Source organism: Marmota marmota, unplaced genomic scaffold, assembly GCF_001458135.2.
Source record: "Marmota marmota marmota unplaced genomic scaffold, marMar, whole genome shotgun sequence".
NCBI classification, from domain to species: Eukaryota; Metazoa; Chordata; class Mammalia; order Rodentia; family Sciuridae; genus Marmota; species Marmota marmota.
In genome coordinates this window covers 73-6,094 of record NW_026005748.1, presented here as the reverse complement: position 1 = coordinate 6,094, position 6,022 = coordinate 73, and the positions used below count along the sequence as shown (strand labels likewise).

Genomic DNA, 6,022 nt, shown 5'->3' with positions numbered 1-6,022 from the left:
GGGTGCGCGCCGCGCTCCGACTGCCATAACTGAGGGGAAATTTGGAACTCACCGCCGGTGAACTTAGATGCTCCAGAAACCCTCTGGGCTTCGCCTGCTGAGTCTCCTGCTCTCCGGCGAGCCTGCAATCAGCTTTGACCGTGAGCGCATCCCCAGGACTCCCCTATCGAGACTCGAGACTTGAGTCTTCCCCCAGCTCCTTCGTGTGCCTGGGCCCCCTCGTGACAAGCCCTCTCTGTTCTCTCGGTTGCTGCCGCGTGTGCTCAGTGACTGGGGGCGCTCATGGCGGGCGAAAGGCGCCGGGTTCCGGAACCCACTCGCTGGCTCTGGTGTCTGGCCCCGGAAAGGTTCTGGATTTCCTCCTCAGAGCTGCTTGGGTGAGGCCAAGCCTGGCGCCTGACACATCACCGCTTCCCATCCTGGGGGATCCCCTCCGACCGGGTCGGCCGCGTGGCAGGGCCCGGATGCCACGGCCGCCACTGGTGCCAGGGCCTGAGCGCCGGGCGGGGGTCTGCGCTTCAGCTGTGTCCGGGGCTTTGGCCGGGATGCCGACAGAGCGGGTGGGAGCCCGCACCCGGGTCAGGATGCCTGTTAGAGTCAGTAAACAAGTCAAAATAACACCTGGCATTTTGCCAGGGGAATGTTAAAGTTCGTAAACAAGTCTGGATGGTGCCTGGCAAAATGCCAGAGGGAGTGGTTTGAGAAGTAACAAAAGCGAGCCAGTAAGTGTGGAGATTCCTTATTGGTTGACTGATGTATCTAGTTTATGCTAATTAGATAAGCTGTGGGGAATGTATAAATACTGCTCCTGTCCTGCAATAAACGGCTTCCACTCCTGCTGTATCAACGTATACAAGTTGTTCGTCACCCCCCGGTTAGTTTGCTGCAGCCGGACTGCGGCAGATGCCCGAGAGTGACAGGCGCGAAAAGGAATGTGGAGAGGCCCGGCGAGCCTGAGCACAAGAGCGGCGGCGGAGGCGGGCAGGCGGGCGCCCACTTACCAGTGCCTTGACCCAGGCGGGCGGGAGCCGGTGGCGGTGGCGACTCCCGGGTTTCGGGATAGACTTGTAGCCGACCCTGGGTGTGAAAGGAGTCCCACGGCCCCCTGCCCCCTGCCCCCGTCTCAGGGGCGAACGAGCAAACAGAGAACGCCCCCCCCCCACCACCACCACTAGGTTGGACTGCCTAGTTTCCCACTCCTGCCCGGCCGCACGTCCATCCGCTAAGCTCTTGATCCCTTCTCTGCCCAGCCCGGCTCGGGACACGCGGGGTGGCCCCTGCCGAAAGCCAGCGGCAGCGCTTTTGAGTCAGTGCTGTAGAGGCTTCCAAGGAACTTTGCTTGGCTTCCAAGGGGACGCCCAGGCAACGGGCACCAATCGGCCCGCTGGCCCGACTTCCCTCGACGACGACGGGTGCCCTAGCCCGCAACCCGCCACTGCCGGGATACCCGGGCTTGCCTTCGTCGGGCGGGGTGGGGGTGGGAGTGGTCTCGGGGAAGCTCCCAAGCCCGAGGGTCGTGGGTGCGTGACAGTGACGAGAGGAAGCGACCATTCTGTCGGGTGTCATCCCTGCCGGTGGTCGGGCAAAGGCCATGGCACGGAAAGAGTGCAGGACGCAGGGTCTTCACGCGCCGTGCCAGGCGCCAGCGGGCTGAGAGGTGGGAGCCAGTTGCTGTAGCCGGGACTGGGGGTTGTGTGGGCGAAGCGCTGGCTGCGTGGAAAGGGGCAGGGAGTGCGGCCTGTCGGTGAGGCGGGGTTCGGGCCGACAGCCCGCGGGTGCGCAGGGGGTTGTTGTGGAGGCGGGGGTGGGGGGGGTGGGGCGCGCCGGGCGGGCGCCCGTGACGTGCCGATCGGTCTGCCGGGTCCGGGTGTCGGAACTGAGGAGTCCGAAGGAGGCCAGGACGACGGGGGTCCGTGAGCGGTCGGCTCGGGGGCCCGTGGGGGAAGACCAAGTAGGACTGTGGATGCCAGTCTGCGGGGAGGAGGCGCCCACGGAGCGGATTGGGCGTGGGTCCGAGAGGCCGCTCCCCCGTTCGAGATAGGGGTGCCGTGCACGGAAGGTGGCAGGAGAAGCGACCAGTGGGTGCGTGGGTGGGGTGGGGCTGGGCGGGCAGGGGGAGCGTGTCTAGGTGAGGTGTCAAAAAGCGGGTAGGGAAGGCACGCGGGCCGGGGTCCCCGGGTGCTTGGGATCCAGATGCAAAGAGCCTCAACGCAGAGTGATTTCGGATCGGATCAGGCGACGTGTGGGTGGGTGCGGGCGGGGATCGGTGAGAGTTGTGGCGGGGCTGAGGGCGTTGGGGTGGGGGGGGGGATGAGGAGAGATGTTGAGAGCCACGGCCAGGTCAAGCTGGTGCCTGGCATTCTGCCAGAAGGAGCGGTTCCTGCTGCCTCGGGTGGCCCCTATTTTTGTGCTCTCGCCGAGTTCCTGGAGAGTTCGCGTGGGCGGTGGGCGGCGCGCGGCGTGAGTTCTCAAACTACAGTTCGTTCCTGCTTGAATCTTCAAGTGGCTCTTGATTTGTGCCCAGCCAGACTGCGGCAGAGAGAGATTTCTGGGGGACCCAAAGGAAGATGATATCACTGCAAGGCCTTTGGAGTCCTTCGTGCGCTGCAATGGCGGCCGTGAGTGCCTAGGGGGCCGCGACGAGACACTCTTGGCAGAGGTGCCTTGGTGTCCCATGGTTGGTGTGCGGGCGAGGTGCCTGCCGGCTTCCATGGAAGCGAAATGAGTGTGATGTGATGGAAGCGGAGGCACCGAGAAGTCTGGTGTCTGGCACGTTAGTGGGCGAAGGCGCATGGAAGGAAGGGCGCTCCAGGGCAGAGCCAGCACGGGGGCTGTGGGGTCCAGGCTTAGGTGTGTACAGCGGCGACCTAGACGACGGGGCTGCCGGACCAAAAGGGGACCGAGCGCTGCATGGGCCGGGAATCGAACCCGGGCCTCCCGCGTGGCAGGCGAGAATTCTACCACTGAACCACCCATGCACCGATGGCAGGCACCTCCACGCAACCGCCGGACAGCGGTCACCGCCTGCGGTGAGGAGCTCCTGCTTGGGACCGGGACCAAGCGTTGGGGGCTGGATGGGCCGTTCCTAAAGGAGGGGCTCCAGGCATCCTGCCGGGGCCCCGGGGATGCGGCCGCCCGTGGGGTGTGTGCGTGCGTGTGCCCCCGCGCAGCGCTGGCGCGAACCTCCGGACCCTGCACCTTCCGGGCCAGCCCAGGCCCCCCAGACCGCCTTGTCCGCTGCCGCCTGAAGAAGCCAGGAGCCGGTCCAGGCTTTGCCCTCACGGGAACCCCAATCAGGCCAGGGGACCTGTGGCTCGGTGGCTGCCTCCGTCCACCCGCAAAGTCCCGGTCGCAGGAGCCCCGGACGGGTGAGGCGGGCCCCAACCAGCACCGACGTGGTGGGCTGGCCTTAGGCAGCCGCTGCCCACGTGGGGTTCGTGGCCGCGCCCAGGTGGTCGCGGCCGGGGCTCCGCCATCGCCGGCGGGGATCTAGGGGTTCTAGGGTTCTCTCCCTGCCACTCGCGAGGGCCACGGTCCCGGGACTGTGCTGTCTGGCCACGCCCGGTGACCCCACGGTGCGTGGCGAGCAGAGGTCTCGACTGCTGTGCTGTGGCGTGGCCGGCAGGGCGTGAGTGGTTTGGAAAGGCCCTCCGGTGAAGGGGCCTGGCGGCCACAGTCTGGCACGACGGGAACGGGGTCCTCTGCAGGGCCGAGAGAGATAGGCGACGGGCGGGCGGGGGCCGATTTTGCCCACGGGAGCGATCCGGAAAGGGCCCGCGTGCGCTCCCCGCCGCAACCGAGCCGGCGCCGTCTTGTCGGTCGGGGTGGATGTCGACGGGTGGCTGGCGTGGCGGCGGGGCCGTGCATCGGAGAGTGTAGCCGGGAACGGGGAGGGGGCGACAGAGTCGAGCCAGAGGGCTTAAGCGTCGTCGCGGTGGGGTCGATGAAGAGGGGCGCTGGTCACAAGGACAGTTGGCAGAGGGCGGAAGGCGCAGGGTACTCAGGGTTGGGGTGGGGCGGGCATTATCTGCGCGGGTCCAGCGGTTCAGGGAGATGGGGGTGGCAGGCCAGGAAGAGAGCGGCTGTGGTGGGCGCTGGTGGACCCGGGCCAGGCAGCCTGGTTGTGTGTGTGTGTGTGTGTGTGTGGGGGGGGGTTGTGGGTAGCCAAAAGGTGGGCCTGTCAGGAGTGGGATTCGAACCCACGCCTCCAGGGGAGACTGCGACCTGAACGCAGCGCCTTAGACCGCTCGGCCATCCTGACGGCGGGCCTGAGCGCCCGGCGGTGCTCCTGGCTGGGACCCGGCGTTGGCGCAGGTGTCCTTGGCCGGCACCGTGGTGCGCGGTGCCCGGCGGTCTGCGGGCGCCTTGGACGGACGGGCCTGGCGGGCCGGGAGCGAGCCAATTCCGCTCATCGGTGCGGTCGCATCCCCCACCGAGCCCGGCCAGGTAGCACTAACCGTCTGTGCTGGCAGGAGCCCACCCGGCGCATCGTGCTCCTCCTCCTGTCGGCGGCCGTGCTCGCTAGCTCCCTGGCCCCCCTGCTTACACCGACATTGGGATGCCCGCGCAGTGGGAAACCAGCAGGGCGCACAGGGTCCTTCTCCGGGCACCCGGCACCGGGCCAGGGCGTGGGCTAAGGCCAGGGCCAGGGCCAGGGCCAGGTGGTGTGGTGTCGGCTCCTTGACAGTGCCTCTGTGGCGTCCTGTTTTGGGCCAGCAGGGGCAAGAGGGCCGGGCTAGGCGTCGGAGAGGGGACCGGCGCCACGACGGCGGGCGCCGCCGTCCTCGTTAGTATAGTGGTGAGTATCCCCGCCTGTCACGCGGGAGGCCGGGGTTCGATTCCCCGACGGGGAGGCAGTCGCCCTTTTTTGGGTGCTGGTCGCCGCCGCAGCTGCGCCCGGGCCTCTAGCTCTCCGTGCCGCCGTCGGCCCTCGGCGCCCCCTGCTCTCCAGTTGGGCGCAGGATGCCACTTCCTCCCTGGCACGCCGTCCTCGCGGTCCCCCGTCCACCCCCCTCCCCAGGCATCCGTGCCTTCCTCCTCGCCCGCGGCTCCGTCGCCACAGACGAGCGCCCGCGCCCCGAGTGGGTTTGGCAAAGGGTTCCCTGCCAACGGGCACGGGCTGGGTCGCTGGAGGGGAGAAGACCCTGTGCGGGCGGACCGCGGCCTCGCCGCCCTGCGCGCCGGTTCGGGGCGTCGTCCCGAGAGGAGACGGCCGCGGCGCCGACGCCGGGGCGCCTCTCGGCAGCCCGGGGCCAGCGTGGAGCGGCTCTCGCGGCCGGATGGCGTTGGTGGTATAGTGGTGAGCATAGCTGCCTTCCAAGCAGTTGACCCGGGTTCGATTCCCGGCCAACGCAGCGAATCGACCTTTTGACGGGGCCAACCGGGCCCTGGCCCCGCTAGCTAGCGTGACCTCCTGCTGGCGGGCGGATGTGGGGAAGGAGTCCAGGCGAGGCTTCACTTCGAAAGGCAAGGCCAGGCGGGCGACCCGAGGCGAGGCGAAGCAAAGCGAAGCAGGTCGGAGGGCGAGGCGAGCATAGCATTCTTTTGAGGGTGCCCCCAGCATCAGGGGTGGGTCGCTGGTGACCGGCAGCCCCTGGCGGGAGGCTGCACCAGGTTGCCATGTAAAGCCACCGGGACCCACGGGGACGGCGCCCGGTGCACAGGTAGCGCCCAGCACTTGGGAGCGAGGCGCTGGCCGCAGATGGCACGCGCACGGAAGCGGCAGCCCCATGCTCCCTGGTGGTCTAGTGGTTAGGATTCGGCGCTCTCACCGCCGCGGCCCGGGTTCGATTCCCGGTCAGGGAAGCCTTTCTTCTTCCTCCTCGCGCCACGCCTGCCTCTCCCCTTTTGGCCAAGGCCTTGGTCCGCTCGCTCACACCACGCGTGCCCGAAGACCGACCCTTATGGACGCCCGCCACACGCGGCGTCCAGCCTCACTGACGCTTGCCACTCTGAGCCCTCCCAACATTTATGCCTTTTCACTTTCTCCCCTCGTCCTGGCCGTCGCCCGCTTGCGACAGTT

At 67.8% G+C, this 6,022-nt stretch overlaps 5 non-coding genes across 5 annotated transcripts; 3 read left to right on the top strand and 2 right to left on the bottom strand.

Annotated features, from left to right (window-relative positions):
- Nucleotides 1-2,907: 2,907 nt before the first annotated feature.
- Nucleotides 2,908-2,978, bottom strand: Trnag-gcc. The gene has a single exon. It is a non-coding gene; the product is annotated as a tRNA-Gly (tRNA).
- Nucleotides 2,979-4,178: 1,200 nt separating this feature from the next.
- Trnal-cag lies at nt 4,179-4,261 on the bottom strand. Its single transcript has one exon. It is a non-coding gene; the product is annotated as a tRNA-Leu (tRNA).
- A 520-nt stretch (nt 4,262-4,781) lies between these two features.
- On the top strand, nt 4,782-4,853 carry Trnad-guc. The gene has a single exon. It is a non-coding gene; the product is annotated as a tRNA-Asp (tRNA).
- Nucleotides 4,854-5,282: 429 nt separating this feature from the next.
- Trnag-ucc lies at nt 5,283-5,354 on the top strand. The gene has a single exon. It is a non-coding gene; the product is annotated as a tRNA-Gly (tRNA).
- A 379-nt stretch (nt 5,355-5,733) lies between these two features.
- Nucleotides 5,734-5,805, top strand: Trnae-cuc. Its single transcript has one exon. It is a non-coding gene; the product is annotated as a tRNA-Glu (tRNA).
- Nucleotides 5,806-6,022: the final 217 nt, after the last annotated feature.